Here is a 22993-nt window from a genome sequence, read left to right as displayed (position 1 = left end):
CATTTTCCAACTTATAATCCGTTATTACTGTTGACACCCAATTTTGTCCCTCCTTTATTTAATTATTGTTGGTTCAGGCTTCTAAATTTATTGACGAGATAAATACTTCATTTTCATTATTTTATTTCTTATTGCTACTACTAGTAATATCGCTACTTTTATTTTCAACATTACGAATATTACTTTGTCACAAATTTTAAATGGTTCGTCATCGTTTCATTTCAGGATTTATACTCGTTAAATTAATTTTAATTTATTAAATCCTTTATTTTCTACATACTAATTATTATTTGTCTTCACATAATATATATTGTAATAGTTGTTAAATTAGAAGCCCAAAAATAATTTAAATAAAGAAAGAACAACCCATATTTTCGGATTAATTTGAGCCCAATTAACTCCCCATTTTAGACCAGCCCAACACATTACCCATTATCCCTACCCGGTCCAGTCCATTTACCCGACCCGGCCCAATATCCTTATTTTTTTACCCTAACTCTACCTCCCTTTCTGTTTCTCCTCTCTTTCACCCTCACCCGCCTCCCTCTCTTTCTCTTCAGCCGTTTCTTCTTTCTCCTCTCATCTCTCTGCTCCCTCACGTTCCTCTCCACCACACCTGCTCCCTGCCATTTCCACTCACCTTGTCCCCCACACGCCTCTGTCTCCTCCATCCCTCTCTATCCCCCGCTCCTCTCTCTCATACGCTCTTCTCTCTTTTTTCTTAAAACCAAACGAAACCCTATAAATGTAGGGGGATTTTTTTGAGCGGGGGGGGGGGGGGGGGGGGGGGGGGGGGGGGGGGGGGGGGGGAATAGGAATTGGGGAGAAAAAATTGCTTTTGGGTCCATAGCATACCCTAAATTTCACACTACTTTGATTTGTTCTTTAACATTTTTTCATAGAAGAATTTCTGGGTTTGGAGTTCTGTTCTAGCCGCCTATATTCCTCTGAAAACATCAATATTCTTGAGCCTTAACATTTTCAGTTGGGGTTAGTTCGAGTTCGAGCATAGATTCGAGACCCCGACGCCTCAGTTCATTGCACACAAAAAAAGGTGAACCTCGATATACTTATCGCTTTAGTCGTTAGTTTCTGTTTTGGTTAAAATCTCAGCTTATTTTTGCCATTTTCCGGTGGTCGTGTAGTTTCCTTGTTATCCTGCTGTTTGTTTGATGTTTGGGACTGTTAGGATAGGGTGTTAATTGCTAAAAAAAAATGAATTTGAAAGACGTATACTGTAGTTTGGATGCTTAGACTGAATTTCCAGGATTTAGAACCTATTTAAAGTCGAATATACATAGGATATACAGTGGGTTATCAAGGTAAGAAGGAGATATACATTCGATACACATCTGATATACACACCGTGGTGGGTATATCTTAGGTATATTATGTATGTGGTTAAGCCAGATCAACACTGAATCATCTCCATAATTGTCTTTCATCTGTAAGTCTAAGTTTCCTGGTTTTGGTTGGCTTAATATGATGTCTAGTGCCACTTTACTGATTTTAGATAGATTAGTCTATTAATGGGCCCTTTATATTTGTGTGATTGGTTTAGCCTGGTTTAGTTCCTCCTTCAACCTCACCTGAGTTAAGATAAATTTACCTAATCATTGGCATTCCTATAAATTCTGTTTAAAGTGGAAATTGTCCAATTAGGTATTCATTAGAAGTTGTTTAGTCCATAGCCTGTCTGAACATGATCCATGCCTAGCCTGGTCAGTCACATGCCTTAATAACTCTGTGTTTGATTCATGTTTGTGTTTTAGCCTGTTGATTCAAAGTAAGATATTTACTTGGCTACTTTGACTATCTCTAATATGTATTTAATTATGAGAAGGTTCATGTGCTAGTGGTTTGTATATATTATTATTTAGCTTTAGCCTATGTTGAAATACTGTTTGGTTGTGTTAATTATAAGTGTCACTCTTATCTAATATAGATAAGTGAGATTAGACGTTAGCATGTTTGTATCTATTTACTCAGTATAGTCCCATGATATGAATGGTAACCTTGTTTGGGTTTCAATTTGAATCTTATACATGTCCACATGCTATTTGGTCTTAGTCCTTGCATTGACCCTTCATGATGTGTGATCTCTTAAGGTCATTAGATGTTTCTTTTCAAAATTTGTGATTGATTGGTTTAGAGTAGAGTATGATCCTTTCCTTCTACTCTATAGCCTAAAAGTATTCTCAAATACACTCTTGATGTATTTCCAATGATTCAAGCCTCCACTATGCTATTAAATAAGACTAAGCATAAAACTGCCTCAAACACAAATGATTAGTCAATATCTGTGCACTTATCTTTTTTTTTTTGGTGGTTTATGATATGTCAATGATAGTTTAAGGTCTGGCTTGTGCCTAAGTGTTGTTTGAACTGCTTTATACTTGTTTTGACTTTTCAGTAACTTACTTGAGACTAAACGTCTGAGTCTTATGAGCTAAGTGCTTGCCCTGTTTTAAGTCATGAAATTGTAGTTTAGTTTGAGTATTGTTTAATCATATGCTTACAAATGCTGTCCACGTTGAAAGAATAGTAGACTGATTTCGAGCATGTTTTGGACTGCTGTGTGCTTTTATGCTCTGTTTGTTCAATTCTGTTTATCATATCCATTTTTAGATTGGTTCAGTTATATGCATAGTATCTAGGCTTTTCTTTCTTTTCTTCTGTTTAATCTAGTGATCATGCTTAGTATAGTTAATCTTATTATCTGTTTAACATAATGTTTATGCCTTGACTGGCACAGTTATTTAATTGGTTATCTGTCTTGTGGTCAAATCTAAAAAAACACTGCATTCGCATAAAAAAAAATCATGCGTAAGCTCTGTCCTTTATATGTAAATGAATCTGTTCATTGTCGTTGTGACTTAGTATACGTTTGATTAAGTCAGTTCAGTCCCTGTTCTATTCAATCTTCTTTTTGCTCGTGCTCTTCTATTATGCCCTATTTGTTTTGAAGTTGGAAGATGAAATCTTGCTGGTATCAGTTTGAAAGGATTGTGTCCTGCGTGCATCCTATGTTTGCTCTTGTTTTAGAATGAAGCTAATGAATCCTTTGCCACTGAATGACATTCATGCTGGTGAAAGCACCTTTAGATCAGATGGTTGCCTATGTGTGAAATATGTGTTTACTCTATTTTTATGGTATATATCCCGTATTCAATTAGAGCTTAGATGAACATATAGGGATTTGGCTTAAAAAGGGACATCGAATCTTAAAACATTGTAAGTGTTTATTGCTGCTATGTCTAGGAGCTGTTTGCTTATATACTATAAGTAGGCTGTAGTAGAATCATGTATATGAATGTATGTGCGAAGTATATTTGAATATACACAAGATATACATCACCGACTGAGCTGTCTTGGGTTTATATTTTATGTATTTAACTATATTCATTGATTATATACTAATCTTTTTCTTTTGTTCTTATGCATGACTATTGCGTACGAGTCCGAGGACTCGTCCTCCTCCGCATTCGGTGTTGGGCTAAAAGCCCAACAAAATCCTCCTCTCGAGTCGGCCCCATCCGCAGCCAAGAAATAAAAAAAGAATTCTGGGCTGAGGCCCATAACAGTGGCAGCAAAAGCAGCAATACTAAAGTGGACTGAACCCATGTAAATCATTTTGCTTTTTTTATTTTATTTTCTTTGTGCATTTAATTTGTAATTACATGACTAACATTTTACTTGTTTTATTTGTTTAGATTAGGCGAACCTTAGCGAAATTAGTCGGGTTGCTTTTTTAGTAAATGGGTAGGAAGAACTAATATTTAATTCCATAATGCCATTTTCTTCCTTTATATTAAATTATCTATAGTACTTATAATATTTATCTATATCAAAATAATTGATCTTCAAGAGCGTAAAGCCATGAACACGTATTTTTAATTATATTTTCACTCCTACTATATTGGGAATCTTAAGGTATTACTGATATACAAATATGTACTCGAATACATTTTATAAACAACTTTTCGGGTTTAAATCAAACACGTACATTTTTAGCTATAGTTAATAAACATGATAAAAAAGGGAGAAGGAAGATTCCATCTCGTCCGTACTCTTAAAATAAAATTAGTAAAGGCCTCCCAGAGTTATTTTCAATTATGTTTTAAAACGCTACATATCTCGTGCTCCTTTAGTTCATAACTAAACTCTTTTTTTTATACAAATTATTATTTTTATACAAGTCCTATTTTAAACAGCATTCTCACATGGTTATCTACAACTTTAGTCATATTTACAAAACTATTTTCTTTCCCATAATATTATATTTACACTTACCCTAACTAATCATAAGTCCGGTCGGTTAACCATTGTTAATGGGTCTTAAAGGGTGCCTAATACCTTCCCTTTAGACTAATTGAACCCTTACCTAAAATTTTAAGTTTCGTAGACCTTAAACAGAGTTAACTTTAATAAACTTCAGGTGTCCTAATTCACCATAAATAATTAGGTGGCGACTCCTTAAAATAAACAAAAATAGGAATCACCAATATGTTGTACTCTAATTTAACCCGGTTAAAAAGGGGTATAACAATTACCCTTTTATTTTGGTAGCTATAGTTTCTTGCATTACGGAGAAAGTGTCTTAAGAGTGATGATTTTAATTAAGTGAATAAAGTTTATAAAAATAAATCTAGATAAATCTCATATAGTTGTTTCTTTGAATAAATGAGTTTGATTCATGGTTTTTTTTTTTAAAATGGGCTTAAGGTATAAAGTTCATTAGCCTATTAGAGATAAATAAAATTTTGCTTAAAAAGTATATATATATATATATATATATATATATATATATATGTGTGTGTGTGTGTGTGTGTGTGTGTGTGTGTGTATAAAATTTGTCCGTTCGGTTTCGTTTTTTCTTCGGTCTGCTTTTAGTAAAATCAAAATCAAACCAAATATTATCATTTTTTATAAATTCAAAACCAAATCAAATCTAACCCAAGTAAATATCAATTTATTTAATCAGTTTGGTTTTAATTTTTGATTTGAATTGATTTTTAATCAAATCGTGAACACCCCGGAGGAAATAAGAGCATCCTTAGGAGTTAGGAGGATCATTCATAGTACACAAAGTACGATGCAACAGCAGTAGTACATAACGACCATTTTCTAAGGCAAATAGTGACTTGATGCTATAATTGCCAATACTTCAATGCTCCAGATCTCCAATACACAGCTAGAGTGTCTTGGCAGATAGTTCAAAATAAATTTAAAAAATTGACTTTACTGTTTGAGACAGAAATAGATGTGTCATTTTCAAATAAATGGAGGCATGTATAACTAAGACAGGCGTTCATTTTTCCTCCATGGAGTCCATATCCAAGCTTTTTGCTTGCTATGATGCTGATTCTCCAAAGACAAGCTGTGTCACTCATGAACTCAGAATTCAGAGTCCGTATGTATATTACACCTATATATGGAAGAGAGGAGGGAAAATGGAGAATAAATTACAAGGTGGAAATAGAACGCTCACCAAGTAATAAGGTGAAAGTTCAAGGAACCAAGTAATAAGGTGAAAGTTCAAGGAATCAACCAAAGATTACTCTAAAATTTCCCTGATAGTGGGTGGTTGGCAGCAAAAGGGAATGGATATTATCTTAATGATATTAAGATTAGTTTATTATATAACTTGATCATTTAAAGTTATTAAATCCATTAAGTCGTTGTAAAATTAATAAATAAACATACTTAATAATTAAGATTCATAACTAATAAATAAATAAATTAATGAGTAAAATCCGAGTTTCTTAAGTGCAAATAAAATAATGTCTCGTCAGTTAATTTAGTTTTTTGTCACCACAAAAGGATGTAGTACAGTGGATGGGTGTTCCTCCCTTAATCAGATCTCTCGGGTTCGAGCTCTGAGTACGGAAAAAATCCTTGGTAGGGAGCGCTTTCCCCAAATGGGTCTTACGGCACAAATCGGGATATAATCGGATTCTAATACGGGTACCAGACAAGCGTGAAAAACAAAACAAAAATCTTTGCTTTTTGTCTCATTTCTCCATTTTTGATAGCTTACTAACCTCATCATCTTACCTTTTTGTCTAACTAATCAAGCTATCCTTTTCTACCTTTTTCGTTTTCTTTAACAAATTGCTCCCTCCAGATCAAAAAGAGTGTCCACTTAGCCTTTTTTTCTTGGGTAAAAAAGAGTGTACATTTATCAAATAAAAAAAGAATTAACCTTATCTTTTCAGATTAACCCTATATATTAAGTATTATGAGATATGCTTACCCGTAAAAATGGTAACAATTAAATTTGTTAAGTGGTTTATAGGATATGTGGTTTGATTAGTAGATTCCATATGACAATGGTAAGTAAATGATAAACGTATATTGATGAATAATATTCCCTCTGTTTCAATTTATGTGAACCTATTTCCTCTTTAGTCCGTGCCAAAATAAATGACCTCTTTCCTAATTTGGAAACAAATTCAATTTATAAAATGATTTACAGCCACACAAAAATTCAAGACTTATTTTGAAGCACAAGTTTCAAAGTCTTCACTATTTCTTAAATGTCGTGCCTGGTCAAATGGGCTCACATAAATTGAAACGGAGGGGATAGTAAATAAACCTTAAGAAACCAAATTTGTAAACTCTGAGAACTGGTCCGGTTTTGGAGATTGCTTCTTTAGCCCGAGCCAATTACTTAAGAAAGTTCCACTGCCACTTTTTCAGATTACAAGTGTGAAGAATAATGAAAAGGTAACCCTAAAATGAAAGGGGTACACCCCAATTTATAGCTACAAATAGATGGGTCTTAGTACAATCTAAAAAAGGACTTTCTAAGAAAACCCTAAAATGGATAAGGCGGCATCCGTACGGTCATTCTGACATCCGTACTGTCGTCAGCGCAAATGGCGGAACGGTCAGGTGACGCGTGGCCTGGCCCATAACGGATACTCCGAGCCTATGTTGAGTGTCTTCACTTCAGGCTTGGGTTTTCTGTGCTTATCAACATACCCTGGATTTTTGACACTTAATTGGAAAGACTCACAACTCGCTGGTCCTCGTTCCCTTCGATCTAGCATCAGACAGCTGCAATATTTACTCCGGTTCTTACTGAATGCAAATTGCGTCGGTTTTTACAGTATACAGATAGTCCCCACACTTCTCGGATCGAAGTTTCACCGAAGTGACGGGAAGTGGAAAGGTTACTTCGGTGACTTCCTTATTAAGCCTCTCTTTGAAAACAGGCAGGAAATGAAACGTCCCTTCATGTCACGTCTTTCTGACTTTGGACACGTGTTTCCTTCTGGTTGGACGACTACGGTAACCCCTTCAATTTTGCGCCCTTTCATGTCATGTCTTTCTAACTTCGGACACGTGCCTCCTCCTGGTTGGAACTTTTAACTATAAAAGGCGTTACAGTGATTTTATTTTTCATTTTTCACCATTCTCTTTTCACTCTTCACCACTCTTTTTCACTTTACTCTGCATCTTCTAAACTTTCTGAGAAAATCCATTCACGAACCAAAAATCTTCTCCATTTTCTGGAAAATCTTTATTAATCCTTCTTAACTTCATCTGTTCATCTCCGAATCTTCATATCTTCTAATTTAGCCTTCAAATATTCATATCTTCATCCCCAGATCTTCAAATCGTCATACTCCGATCATCCAAACTCAAGAAATGGCAACGAACATCGACTCTACTTCCTAAAATGTTCCTTCGGTTTTTTCTCCGGTTGCCAAACCTGTCGCCAGCCCCGGCGACAAAACACAAACCAACTCCTTTGAACCCACGACCAAAGACATAATCCCCTCAAAATACAATTTCAACCACGAGTTCGCCGTTGAAACGGCTGTAAAGAAATCAGACCGGGGTTTCGACGTGAGACGATACCCATCGTCGATCGAAGAGGCTTACCTTCGCAGAGTCCAAACTAATTGTGGCAGGGATAACCGCCCCATCGAGATTATCGCTCCTGGTGATAAAGAATCAATATCGACGTTAATGAGGTGTTTTTATACGTTTATACATACCCTTTCACCTTCAAGCTTAACCCTCCGATAGATCCGGTTATCCTTGAGATGTGTCGGACATATAAAGTATGCCTCGCTCAAATAGGCCCGAAAGTTTGGAGGATTGTGGCCTGCCTCCATCTTTTGGCCGATAATGCCAAAATTAACTTCACCCTGCACCATCTGATCTGGTTATATTGCTAGAAGATCTTCCGTGGCGGAGTTACAAAGCTCGCCAAACGAAGGAGGAACCCCATTCTTTCCTGTGTCAATGAGAACAGGGATCGGGTCTAGTACGAGAATTTTGTCTAGGTTAGGACCGAGGACATTATACAGGCGGATTACATGCCTTTCCCCGAAAGGTGGAATGACAAACGTAAGTTTTATAGGGCTTATCTCTCTTTTACGTGCCTTTGAGCATTTCTTTTAACCTTTTTCGATGTTTCAGCTGATGCATGGCTTCCGAATGCGATCTCGAGATTTACCAGGTGGATCGAAAAAATTATCGGCCAACATCCGCACAAAGAGCAGACATTGAAAGATTTGTCCCGTGACCGGTGCTCAGCATAAAATCATGGTATCCTTTTCTTCCCTTAGTTCTTGTTATTTTCTTTCGTTCAACTTCCTCCGATTTAATCCTTCGATATTCAGGTTTGGGCAGACGCTCTTCGATCCCACGGCCCGCACCAGAGGATGAACCTGCCATATCGGGTTCAGATTTTGATATTTCAGAATCAGCACGGCTCATTGCCGAGGCTGAAAAGAAGAAGAAAAAACCCCAAGTTTAGGGGTCTGACAAGAAAGAAGAGCTCGAAGGATGTCGCAGGTTCATCCAAAGCTCGAGGCCTGAGGGATGACCCCGAGGACGACATTTGGATCGCAAACATTGTATTGGACCCTTCTGTAGTTGTTTCCACTGGGGCTAAGACAGCTTCGGTGGAGTTCCGGAGGGGAGTATCGCAGCTGATTTACAGGACTCGGCCACAGGCGGGGAGGCTAAGGTCCCCTTCCCTCCGATATCCGAATATCTCCAAGCCCAGTTCCCATAAGGGTCGTCGAGTTGATCGACGTTACGGGCAACACTTCGCCCGAGGCAGCACCTTTGGTAAAAAAAGGCCAGAAGGGCCGAGACACCTTCAAGGGCCGAAACAACTTTACCTCCTCCTCCTCCTTCTGCTCCATCCTCGAAACAGGAGAATTTTGATGACATGTTTGCCAACACTCCTCCTGCAACGGTGAAAGCCTCAGGGTTTGGACATTTCCCTATTCCACGAGCATCGAGGAGGCCTACTCAGTCTACTGAGTCAGGTTCGAGGTCTCGAATCGTAGATATTTTTCTGGCTCTAAATGCAAAGTCGAGGAGGACCAGGTCGACCATAGTCGTTGTTCCTGAAGATTGCATTTTTTTATCTCACCTCGTAGGGATGGCCAGTTATCTACGACCTCTCATTTCAGAGTCTGATAAAGAGAAGATGGACGGACTCTCGTGGCAGTGCCTTCTCAACAAGGGGTATACATGCTGCAACTGGGTGAACATTCTTTCTCCCTTCTTCCAATAAGTTTCAATGTATTTGGTGTAACTTTCACTGTCTGCTGATCTCTAACCTTGTTTACTTTATTTTTGCAGGCTGTCGTGCTTGTGAACGAAGGTTTTCTTCGAGCTCAGCATAAGATAGATGATTTACGGGCCTAGTTAGATAGATGATTTACGGGCCGAGTTAGATGCCCAGGGCCGAGAGACTAAGAAGTTCAAACTTCTCTTTCAACAAAAAGAAGATCAACTGAGCCAAGTCGTTGCTTCTCCAACCAAGCCGAGCTCGAAGCAGCCAAGGAGGAGAATCTTCGGTTGAAAAATGAGCTCGATGATACAGCTGAAAAGAACAAAGTCTTGGAAGAGGATAACAAGCAACTTGACCGAGGAAACTCCGAATATGCCACCAAGCTCGGTGAGTTAGAGGCCACTGTCACCCGATTGAGGCAAGAACTTGATTGTGTTAAAGTCGAGGCTGGAAAGATGGAGCAGAAGTTCAGGAAGCTCGAAGTCGAAAGGGCCACTGAGAAATAAACCTTAAAGGTTGCCCAAAAGAAGGACGAGACTCGAGCTCGAGCAAATGAGAAACTGAAGAGTGACCTCGAAGCAGCTATTCGAGACAATGATGGGCTTCAGGCCGAGCTAGTTTCCGCTAACGATGTTCGAATCGCTTTGAGCGATATGAGGTCGGAGTTGGAGGAAAAATTAAAAAAGGCTCAGGCCGACCTGAAGGAAGCCCATGAAGAAATTGAGGCTACCGACGCTCGATCCACCATTTTAGTTGAATATGAGAAATAGAAGTCTCGAAGGTCTATACTTGAGGCGGATCATCGAGGCATTGAGGATATCCCTGCTCAGATTGCCGAGGCAAAGACAATCGAGGATAGAGCTAAGAAAGCACTCGAAGATAGCTCTGAGGAAGACCCTGAAGGGTCCGGCTCTGATGACTCGGGTTCTTCTTCGACAAAGTAAATAGGCTCATAGGACCTTTGTATTTTGTTTTTTATCTTTGTGATTTTCACAAGTGTAAAGCTTCGGCCCTTCATGGCATATAAAATTTGCATGGGCTTTTCTTTTGCGAGTATTTGTTTCAATCATTTTGATACTTAGTCATGTGAGACTTCGAACAGATCTTTAAGTCGGATACGATTTATGATATTGTTCCATATTGGTATTGTTTCATAAAAAACGGCTGAGGTTCGACCTTAAGCCCTTAACAATTTTTTCTCTTAGAAGAAAGAGCAAACTTAACTTTTGAGTTTTGGGCTTCACTTTAACTGGTTCATGTTCGACCGATAACTTATTGATGGCTTGTCCGCGGGAGCCTTTTTATGCTTTGTGAATTCGAACATCTTCGAATCACCTCAGGCATTATAGTCGAGGTCTTTAATTATTCGACCTTCTTTCGATTGTTTGAATTCTTTGTAAGTTGGGCTCAATTTATTATGACCTTAGTGCCTTTGTCTATTTTGTGACGGTAGTCCCCAGTCAAGGGTAATATTCATAAAAGGGCACATTTGAAACATACTTTTACCGAAGTATTTTTCTTCATATTTCAAATATTTGTTTAGTACAAAAAACTAAGGACTTCATTGATACACTCAAATTACACCTATTAATGGTATAACGCGGACGTTGTCAAATATAGTAACCCAACAAGGTTGGGGTCGAATCCCACAGGGAATATGGTGTGAAAAGGTTACTAAAGTCGTAGGATGCTAAGTTCTAGGTCTAATGTCTTAATCCGATGATTTTGGTAAAAGTTGGTTTTTTTATAATTAATTGCTATCTATTGCTTTGGTGGATATTTATAGTAAAAGAACTAAGGTTGTGTCCCCGTTAGATAGGGTGTATGATCATGCGTATTGATCTTGATATACTTATAATAGATCATTATATGAATGCACTTAATCTCTATGTGAATCTCTACTATTTCCCAATAAATAAAGATTATGTCTTTCTATGATTTTCCCAAATATAAGAAAGTAACCATGAAGAACGATTAATCATGCCAAGTAAATTCTTCTTATTCCTAAGTGAATTTATTAAACAAAGTTTAAAGCTTTGAGTTCTTGTTAGTTATTCTTACCAACCCTAATTATTTTCCCAAATAAATCAAGGTTTATGGCTTAAATCAATGTTTGCAACCATTAATTATGAATGAAGAATGAAGAATAACTAAACCCTAATAATCCATTATGTGTATATCAATCACAAACCCAATCACAAAACACCTATCATTGGGTTCACAACCCCAGTAAGGGAATTTAACTACTCATGACAAAGAACAAGAAATAAGAAATTGAAAAATTCATAATTGCTTACTTTGGAAGAAAAGATGAATTGATAATACTTGAATTGATGTTTGAATCTTCAAAAACTAGAGAGTATTTAATGTTCTAAGTCAAGAGACAAAAATATAATAACTGATATCTATTAAAAACCCTACAATGACTATTTATAGGTTTTGAAAACATAAAAATTACAGATTTTCACTTTGGTCCCGTCGTTACGAAATACGGTCCGTAAATTGAAATACAAACCGTAAATCAGTTTACGATCCAGTCGTCCTTCAGTTGTGAGCAAATTCCATCTTTTGAAATACGGACCGTAAAGTGGTTTACGGCCCGTAAACTGCCTGGTCGTCTTTCAACTTCCAAAACTCATACTTTCCACCAATTGCTCGAATGGTTAAATACGTGTTGGAATATGGACCGTAAACTGAAATACGGTCCATAAACTGAGCTCGTAAATCACCATGGTCTCAGCGTGCCTTTCTGTTCTGTTTATTCTTTAATACGACCTGGAATACGACCCGTATTGTAGAATACGGACCGTAAACTCAGTTTACGACCTGGTTCTGCACTTTCAACTGTTGTCATGCCAAATCTGTTTCGTCACCTGAAAAACACTAAAAACCACGTAAAATCACATAGACTTGCTTAAAAACAAGTAAACCTTATAGCAGAAAAGCATCGATTTGTGGCGTAAAATCACGCCACATCAACACCCCCAACTTAAAGTCTTTGCTTGTCCTCAAGCAAGCCATACAAAACAACGACTCAATCTAACACCTAGATATCATAGAATAACAGTGTCTACATTGGTTTTGACTCTGAACCACTGGCATGCATGTTTTTCTTCAAACGACCACCCCAATTTTCTATTTCAAAGAAATATACACAACTCAAGAACGCTATGACTAACAATGAAGCTTCAATGCATGACATTACATTATCGAACATATTATGATGCACACAAGTGCTACTTTAGGCGGTCACCTTCTATTTCTCAATTCTCATCCTTATGCCCTCACATAGACCAAAGAATGTCCCAACACACATATATACAACAAGAATGGGATGAAGATGAAAGAGAAGAGAGAAACACTCACACTCACAAAGAAATTCATATTTACACATGCAAATACCATAGGCTTGCCCTTATTTTCTATGTTCTCATCCTAGGCTCGTTCGGTTGTGATCACATTAGGACTTGTTTCGGCTTGTATTGTAGGCTTAGGGACGGGTAGGATACTTTTTGGATATTAGTGACTCACCCTCCTTGACACTACAACATCTCTTCACCTTGATTCGCCTCGTTTCTTTCCAACCCCTTTATTTTCTTGCACGTTTTCGACCTCGATGTGGTTTTATTCCTATCCAACTGGCAATTTTTTTTGTGTTTCAATTTTCTGATGATTTTTTTTATTATAATTTTTTTATATATATGCAACTACCACATCGACTCTCTACTAGCAAACTCCACCACCCCCAACATATGTTCTTACATCTACTTCACATTCAATTCACCCCCAACTTAGGCGCTTAGCCTTGTCTTTCTAGTAGCATCTAGGAGGGAACGGGTGCGAAGATGGATATATATATTTCACAACGGGTGAGGTTTCATTCAGCTAGCCAAAAAAAAAGGTCAAAAGGCTCAAAAAGGGGAACTAGTGATATTTTCAGCTTTTGGTAAGGCTTATTTAGGCAAAGTGACTTATTTACACAAAGAAAGCCTAAGATCATTTCACAACCAAACTAACTTTCGGCTTTCAAACAAGACCAACCAGGCAAGTTCTAGATTATACATGCTTAAACAGAATTAAACTAACAACTCACACACACATCGGCATAAGGACAATCATTTTTACACTTGTGACCTCCTAAGTAGTCATTCATCACACACCAGACCCCAATAATTACAATGTCATATAAAGAATCAATCATGTCAAACAATAACTGTTCTAAGTATGCATTTTTCTAAATTCTGAGGGGTCTAAAATTTTCAACAAACCACAACACATGCCATCAGTTACAAAGTAACACCAAATAAGTCAAAATTATTATACTCAACCTAAGAAACATCCTAAACATGCCAGTTTCAACAAAATAAACCCCCCTCAGGAAAAGAACTCTGGCAAAGAAAAGCCGAGGGGGTTCCTAAACACATATTTACACTACACTACTTTCAGATAGGACCACCCCCAACTAAAGAATCAAGCACTGCCCCAGTGCTTCACTTATAAGAACGAGGGAAAAAGAAGTGGTACCTTGGTGCCCTTGGTGCTGTGTGAAGCTCATGAATGGCCCGCTGCATCCGGCGGCTGACTCGTGGACTCTCCCGGTTGGCGCTGCGGCTCAACCAACGACTGAAGGATTGCCTGTTGCATTTCCTTCTTTTCTGTCTTCTTCAATCTCCTGTCCAACTCCTCTGGGTCCTCAAATGTCTCACAGACCCTCTTTCCCGTATCGCGACCAAAAGGTTCGGCATCCTCCGTCTCCTCCTCAGAATCCAGCAGATCCAGCACCTTAATCGTAGTAGGAAAAATGGCACGTGGTGCTGGAACTGGTGTGGCTACCATCCCTTGCACCTTGAGTGCTTCAAGCTCCTTTTTCAACTTCTCCAACTCACTCCTCAATGAACTAGACTCCCCACCGGGTGTGGTCTACTCTCGAGTCAACAATTTCTCCTCAAAACTATCTAGTCTAGCCTGATACACTTCGTGCTTTTTCTCAAACTCCGCACGGATTTCTGTGGTCTCCTCAGTAACCAACTGCTGCACTATTCTCACCACTTTCGGCTTAAATTGTTGCAATATTTTTTCTACCTGCCGTTCAGTCCTCACTGCTTTGACTGCAATATGGCTGTAGTTAGCATGGCTGAAGCGCAGCAACTCCAGCTCTAGATCAGCAGGCTCAGCTATCGCAGCGGCAGTGGCAGACCCCGAAGGAGGGCCCTGTGTGGTCGGAGGTAGTGGTGGAGGTCTTGCCTCAGAAACACCCAGTGTGGCTGCAGCAGCCTATGAATTGATAGTATCTGGAACACCTGTCGTGGGAGCCTCAGGCCCAGTAGTAGCAGCACCAATCTCTGACCCTAATGGATCAGTCCCATAAGCACGGCTCAGACTCAACTCTAGCTGAGTGTTGTCGTCATCACCGGACTGATATGCCTCTCGGTCCTTTTTGCTTTTCACCTTATTTTTCCTCCAATCCCCTACATGAGCAGCTGTGATGGTACCGTCCCAATCTGGAAGCTGAAATATCCTTGCCCATCGACACAATTCCGTGATAAGACACGGAAATACCATGTTCTGGTTGGGCTTGTGTGCCCGCACATGCAACTCCTTAGCTATTAGCTCCCCAATATCCGTCGGGTACCTTGACATCAAGGAGGCAATAGTGACTGCCTGACTGGTGGAAAGGGTATTATCTGCCTGGGTTGGAGTGATCCTGTACCGCAGCAACGTCCACCAAAATTTAGCCTCTGTGGACAAACAACTTTTAGTAATCTTGATTTTCCCGTCATTAGTCCATTTTTGCTCATGTGGCTCAGATGTGATAATTGCAGCAGTCCATTCCCTCATGAATTTTTTGTCCTTCCTGTCTCGTTTGTCTAGGAATAGGCTTAGATCAGTAGGTGCCACAAAATCATCACCAAACAGGACCCTGTTGATGGCTTTGGAGGAAATATCAACAAGTGAGTTCCGGACTGTCACATTCTCCAGCATGGGAATCTCATGCCAAGCACGACTCGACTTCTTCATCGACATCAAGACGGCCCCATATGATGCATAGAACTCCCGCACAATATGCGGAGCATACTTTCCCGGCTCATGAGTGAACACATCTAACTTGTACCCTTTGATGGTATCATCCAGCTGTGGATGAGCTGAAATACCATCGAAAATCAGTCACCGTTGTTCAAATATTTTCCGCGGCGGCTGCCACCCAGTTTCTGTCCCGGCCATCCATTGGTCATACAATTTCTTTGACCCTTTTACTGAGAACCGCAGTTTTTCTTCCTCCAGCCGTTTGGTCCTTACGGCCAGTTTACGACCCTTAGGCGGTGTACCATCATCCGGATCATTACCATCATTAGGCTCTGCTGAGTCACTTTCCGGATCCGTTTGGGTGGCTGCCCCCCTCTTGATGCTTCCACGTCAGAATCCCCCTCTTCAGGCTGGGAGGCTTCCGACGCAGACTTGGACGGGGTCATAGGCGAGGGCTGTGATGGCATTGCCGCTGTGTCTTGCGTGGGGCCCCCCTGACCTTTGGTGGCGGTATAACCTCGGCGTACTCGGATCCTGATTGTTCCCCTTCCGAATTGGAAGGTTCATCTATGAATCCGAGCGCGCTTTCTTTCTTTTGCCCGTGCTTTGGGCCCCCGCTTTCTTTGGATTCTTTTTCTGACCCATTCCTGCAAAAGACACAACATATTTTTTACCATGGAACAACCAACCAAAGATAAGACAATTTGACTGTGCACAAAATCTATGTTCTGTATGTGGTCGTAAACTCAAAAGACGGACCGTAAACTGATTTACGGTCTGTAATGTACGATCGTAAACTGAGCAATTTCTTGGAGAACATTTTGTCCCTTCCTGACATGCTTAAATACAGACCGTAAACTAAAATACGGTCCGTAAAGTACGATCGTAAACTGCTTAGTTCTTTGGAGAACATTCTGTCCATCGGACATGCTTAAATACGGACCGTAAACTGAAATATGGTCCGTAAAGTATGATCGTCTTTTTCGCACCACAGACAGAGACATGTTCTGATTTTAGGATTTCATTTCACATTGTTTTAGGGATTAGGTTACTCAGACTTCACCTATTTTTCTACCAATTTTCATAATTCCCGCAAGAGTCAAGCTATTGGTGAGCAGACCAAAAATTCAAATATTGAATTTTAAAGTAAGGAATGCCCTCCAACCCATTTGGGTTTTATTAACCATTACCCACGAGAATTGAAAGAATTTAACACATCTATCCCCTCACAAGATCATTAACCAAGGTAAGCAAGAACTTAATTTCACAAACCTAGCCTCATCAATACTTATCATCAAATTTACACTCACTGCTGGAAAATAAGTTTAGAGAATGTCAATCATACCTTTTTATGATGACCCAGCGGCTCACACTCAGCAAAGAGTTGGAGACACTACTTTTAATCACAAACAAGTTTAAACCTAGGGCAGATCACTTTTGGTGAGAGTAGAGAGATGACGAATTTTGGTAGAGAGTGGGTTTGTTTTTGGTATTTATGGGTTTTAGAAGAATGGAAGATGATGGGTTTTAGAAGAAGGATCGTTTGGAGGGAAGTTTAAAGGGGGGAGAAATTTATGGGGTAAGGTGCTCTGCCCGTTGATTTAAATCGCGATGTGTTATTTTTTTTTTAATTTCTAACTACGGTCCGTAAACTGATTTACGACCCGTATTTAGAGATGTTGATGTGGGCAGTACACTGTATTGTAACATGACAGATTACGATCAGGTTTACAGACCATATTATGAAATACGGTCCGTCCTCCATGGTCGTAAACTGGCATGTTACATTCCAGTGCTTCTGTTTTGTGACATTATTAAATACGCCCTGGTTTACGAGCCGTATTGTGGAATATGGTCCGTAAACTGCAGGCGTATTTTGCAATGTTACGAGACAGTTTCTTACAACTGAACTTACCTGCTTTTCAGCAATATTTTCTGCAATATATTCCTGCACCAAAACAACCATTACCATATATGTAAACAAAAAAAACAAACTAAAAAATAAACATTACACTTGGGTTGCCTACCAAGAAGCGCTTGATTTAACGTCGCGGCACGACGGTGGTGACCATTCACTCCTTATCTTGGTACACCAGATCATTGTTTGTTCCGAGGTGCTTCAACCTGTAGCGATCGACAATCCTATCCTCCGAAACCATTCCGTGATAGTGCTTCAATCTCTGCCCATTCACCTTAAATGTCCGAGTACCATCTCCGGACTTTAACTCAATTGCTCCATGGGGTGAAACGCCTACCACCTCAAACGGACCAGACCGCCTTGATTTAAGCTTACCAGGCAGCAACTTCAACCGAGAATTAAACAACAATACAAGATCACCCTTGTAGAACTCTCGCTTCAGGATCTTCTTATCATGGTATTGCTTCATCCTTTCTTTATAAAGTGTTGCACTCTCATATGCCTGGTACCGAAACTCATCCATCTCATTTAGTTGAAACAACCTGAGCTTGGTTGCTTCCTCCCAATCCATATTCAGTTTCTTCAGCACCCACATAGCCTTGTGCTCAAGTTCAACCAGCAAGTGACAAGCTTTTCCGAATACAAGCTTGAAGGGTGAAGTTCCAATCGGAGTCTTGAACGCAGTTCGGTATGCCCATAGAGCATCATCGAGCTTGCGGGCCCAATCAGTTCTATTTGCATTCACTGTTTTTGCTAGAATACTCTTGATCTCCCTATTGGACACTTCAATCTGTCCACTTGTCTGAGGGTGATAAGGCGTTGCCACCCTATGTTTCACACTATATTTCTCCATCAGTCCCGCGAAAGCTCTATTGCAAAAGTGGGAGCACCATCGTTGATTATAGCCCTCGGAGTACCAAAACGAGTAAATATGTTCTTCTTGAGGAACCCCATAACACTCTTGGCCTCATTATTAGGTAAATCCACCGCTTCTACCCATTTTGACAGATAGTCCACAACAACCAAGATGTATTTCATGCCACCCGAACTCACAAAGGGTCCCATAAAGTCAATCCCCCAGACATCGAACACTTCCACCTCTATAACAAAATTCATAGGCATCTCTTGCCTTCTGCTGATATTCCCTTTCCTCTGACATTGATCACAGGACTGCACCAATAGATTAGCATCATGAAAAATAGTCGGCCAGTAATAGCCGCACTCAAGTACCTTAGCCGCAGTACAGTTTCCGCTATGATGACCCCCAACAGGAGAGTCATGGCACGCCTTTAGAATCGCCATCACTTTACTTTTCGGAACACAACGCCAAATGATGTTGTAAGCGCATGTTCGGAACAAATAAGGCTCGTCCCTATAGTACTGCCGAGCATCCCCCAAGAATTTCTTCTTTTGGTAGGCTTTGATATCTTCTGGAACTATGCCTGTTACCAAATAATTGGAAATGTTAGCATACCACGGTACCACTTCATTTGACACAGCCAACACCCTCTCATCTGGAAAAGCATCATCTATATCAAGCTAATCAGAAGGTCTCCCAGCCTCTTCAAGTCGAGAGAGATGGTCAACAACTTGATTTTCAGTACCCTTGCGGTCCTTCACCTCAAAATCAAACTCTTGCAGCAATAGCACCCATCTGATCAGTCGCGACTTTGCTTCCTTATTTGCCATGAGGTATCTCAAGGCTGCATGATCAGTGTAAACCACTACTTTGGACCCCAACAAGTAGGCCCAAAATTTCTCAAAAGCAAACACAATGGCAAGCAGCTCTTGCTCCGTTACTGTGCAATTCATTTGTGCAGTATTCAGTGTTCTGCTAGCATAATAGATCGGGTGCATAATATTATTGTGCCTCTGCCCAAGCACAGCACCTATTGCAAAACCACTAGCATCACACATCAGTTCAAATGGCAGGGACCAGTCAGGATCAACAATAATAGGGGTCGTGGTGAGACGCTCTTTTAACTCCTCAAATGCCTTCTGGCACTTATCATCAAACACAAATTTAGCCTTTTTTTCAAGAAACTTGCACATTGGGTTAGCAATCTTAGAGAAATCTTTGTTGAAGTGCCTGTAGAACCCAGCATGTCCCAAGAAACTTCGCACTCCTTTGGCTGAGACAGGAGGAGGAAGTTTTGCAATCACATCAATTTTTGCTTGATCGACTTCGATTCCCTTTTCAGAGATTTTGTGACCGAGGACGATTCCTTCCTTCACCATAAAATGACACTTCTCCCAGTTTAGCACCGGATTGGTCTCCTCACACCTTTTTAGCACTTGACCCAGATGGCCAAGACAATCTTCAAATGAATCACCCACCACAGAATAGTCATCCATGAACACCTCCAAGAAATCCTCGACCATGTCAGAGAAGATTGACATCATGCACCTCTGAACAGTGGCTGGTGCATTACACAAACCAAAAGGCATCCGGCTGAATGCAAACATCCCATAAGGACAAGTAAAAGTGGTCTTCTCCTGATCTTCTAGAGAAATGTTGATATGATTGTAGCCCGAATAACCATCAAGGAAACAATAGTAGGAACGCCCCGCTAGCCTATCAAGCATCTGATCAATGAAGGGCATAGGGAAGTGGTCCTTGCAAGTGGATATGTTGAGCTTGCGATAGTCCATGCAAACTCTCCATCCAGTGACAGTTCTGGTCGGGATCAACTTATTCTTTGCATTTGGCACAACAGTGATGCCGCCCTTCTTAGGAACACATTGGACTGGGCTCACCCATTTACTATCAGCGATTGGGTAAACCACGCCCGCATCCAGCCATTTGATTATCTCTTTCTTGACGACCTCTTGCATATTCTCATTCAGCCGCCTCTGATGCTCTACACTCGGTTTGCTACCCTCCTCCAACTGAATTTTGTGCTCACAGATCCCAGATGGAATACTTCGAATGTCTGCTATGGTCCAACCAATAGCACGCCTATACTCCCTCAACACCTCCAGCAGCTGAAAAATCTGCTCCTCAGTCAATAGGGCTGAAACAATCACAGGTAATGTATTGTCTGAACCAAGGAACTCATATTTCATATGTGATGGGAGCTGCTTAAGCTCCAACTTAGGCGGCTCAATGATCGAAGGCTTTGCTGGAGGAGTTGTTCTATTTTCCAAATCAAGATTTAGCTTCTTTGGGTGGTATGAATATGAGCCCAACCCAACAATCGAATTAACTGTCTCCACATAGCCTTCCATGTCTTTAGTATCGAAATTCATAAGAATCCCAGCTAGAGCTTCACCCAAACTTTCTTCTTCCATCTTGAACTCCACTGCATCATCGACAACATCAGATGAATCAATTATCGAAATACTCTCGTAAGCACTTGGTAACTTCATCCCTTTGCTAGCCTGAAAAGTCACTTCTTCATTGTTGACTCGGAACTTGATTTCATTTTTCTCCGAATCCATCAGAGCCCTCCCTGTAGCAAGGAAAGGTCTCCCCAGAATGATAGGAATGTCCCGATCAACAGCACAGTCAAGAATCACAAAATCAGCGAGCAATATAAAATCACCAACCCGCACAATTACATCATCAACCACCCCAACAGGTCTTTTGATAGACCTATCAGCCATCTGCAACCTCATTGTAGTCGACCTTGGAATCCCCAAACCTGATTGATTATATATTGCAAGGGGCATCAAATTAATACTCGCCCCATTATCACACAAAGCGCAAGCAAAATCATGGTGCCCAATAGAACAAGGAATGGTGAACGCCCCAGGATCTCCCTTTTTCTGAACAGTTGTGGTTGAGATGACGGAACTCACAATGTGAGTCAAACTCACGGTTTCATATTGAACCGTCTTCTTCTTGGTCAGCAAATCCTTCAAATATTTCGCAAAACCGAGCATCTTCTTGACAGCTTCCAAGAAGGGAAAATTCAGAGATAACTGCTTCAGCTGATCATAAAACTTCTCAAACTTAGCATCTTCCTTCTTCTTTACCAACCTCTGAGGAAAGGGAGGTTTAGATTTGAATAGCTGCGTCAAAGGGCGGAGCGCCCCTTTCATAGCCTGCTTACTTGTGTCATCAGCTTCTCTCACCATCTCTGGAATATCAGCAATCTTCTTGTCAGTAGGAATCTCATCAACAATAATGGGTGTTTCAGACTGCACCTCATCCTCTTCATCTATCGGCTCAAGATCAATCACCTTCTCAGCAGCCCACTGGAGTGTTTTACCACTCCTAGTAGTGATGGCAAACACACGGTCTACACCGCCTCCCCCATTCTTGGGATTTGGAATAGTGTCACTCGGAAGTCCTCCCTTTTTAGGAGGGTGCTGCTCTCTAGAAATATCCCTCATCTACGACTCAAGCTTCTGAATAGCCGCTGTATGGGAGCCCATTGTTTCTGTCAGCCCAGATAAAGTCCTTTTAGACTTAGATTGTTTTGCTAGAATCTTCTCAAGCATTGCTTCAACCTTTGAACTACCTTTCTCTGTTGACTGCCCTTTCGGTGGTATATAAGGATTGGAACTCTTGTTCCCGAAATTGTTACTGTTGTTGTAGCTCCCTTAGTTCGCACCACCATAATTATTGTTGTAGTTCGCAGAGTTGTTGTAAGCACCTTGACCTTGCTGAGGTCTCCACTGATTCTGATTCTGATAGCCACTTTAGTAATTATGTCTTTGGTAACCCCCTTGAGAGTTATTAATAAAATTAGCATCTTCAACCTCCATAGGTGGCCCCTCATGGAACAGACCATCTTGAGCATGGTACATCCCTTTCGGCAAAACTGCATCCTCCTCACACACATTTACCTTCTTGATTTGAGATTCATCAAACTTCTTCGTTAGCAAGGAAATATTTGTTGCCAGTTCTGCCAAAGTTTACTGAGTGTCTTGATTCTCCTTCACTATATTATGGATCATAGCATTACCATACGGTATCACATCAGCATTGTTTGAGTGCCAAGATTGATTATGAGTCGTCAGCTTGTTAAGTATGGTGGTCACTCGTCGATAAGTTTTGTTCATGAAACACCCATCAGCTGCATTGTTAGCCACTGACTGCGTCATTTGATCTAGCCCTCGGTAGAAATTCTCCATTAATATCTGTTCAGGAAAACCATGATTCGGGATCTTCTGCAAATATTCCTTGAATATCTCTCAAGCTTCATATAGTTGTTCCCCCGGTCGCTGCTTAAACTCATAAATCTTGTCATGAATTTCAGCCTTCTTGCTAGGGGGGTACCACTTTGTGAGAAAAGCAGTCACCATCTCTGCCCATGAAGTAATCGAATTTCTGGGCAGCTTCTCGAACCATGTTCTTGCCTCTCCAGCTAAGGAATATTTGAATAGCCTTAACCGAATAGCATCTTGTGGAACGTTGTTCTGGATGTGATTCGCACACACATCCACAAAATTCTGCAAATGACGTTGAGGGTCATTCTCGGTAGAGTTCCGAAAGTATCCCTCAAGTTTCAATAGCTGGTATAGAGAGGAGTCAATTTTCACAGTAGCAGCTCCAA

General features: G+C 40.3%; 1 non-coding gene across 1 annotated transcript; it reads left to right on the top strand.

Moving 5' to 3' along the window:
* Window positions 1-22587: 22587 nt before the first annotated feature.
* On the top strand, window positions 22588-22693 carry LOC132612444 (small nucleolar RNA R71). The gene has a single exon (XR_009571804.1). It is a non-coding gene; the product is annotated as a small nucleolar RNA R71 (small nucleolar RNA).
* Window positions 22694-22993: the final 300 nt, after the last annotated feature.

This window comes from Lycium barbarum, chromosome 9, assembly GCF_019175385.1.
Source record: "Lycium barbarum isolate Lr01 chromosome 9, ASM1917538v2, whole genome shotgun sequence".
NCBI classification, from domain to species: domain Eukaryota; kingdom Viridiplantae; phylum Streptophyta; class Magnoliopsida; order Solanales; family Solanaceae; genus Lycium; species Lycium barbarum.
Note: the sequence above shows the minus strand (reverse complement) of the source record. Positions and strands in the feature narration are given on the sequence as shown.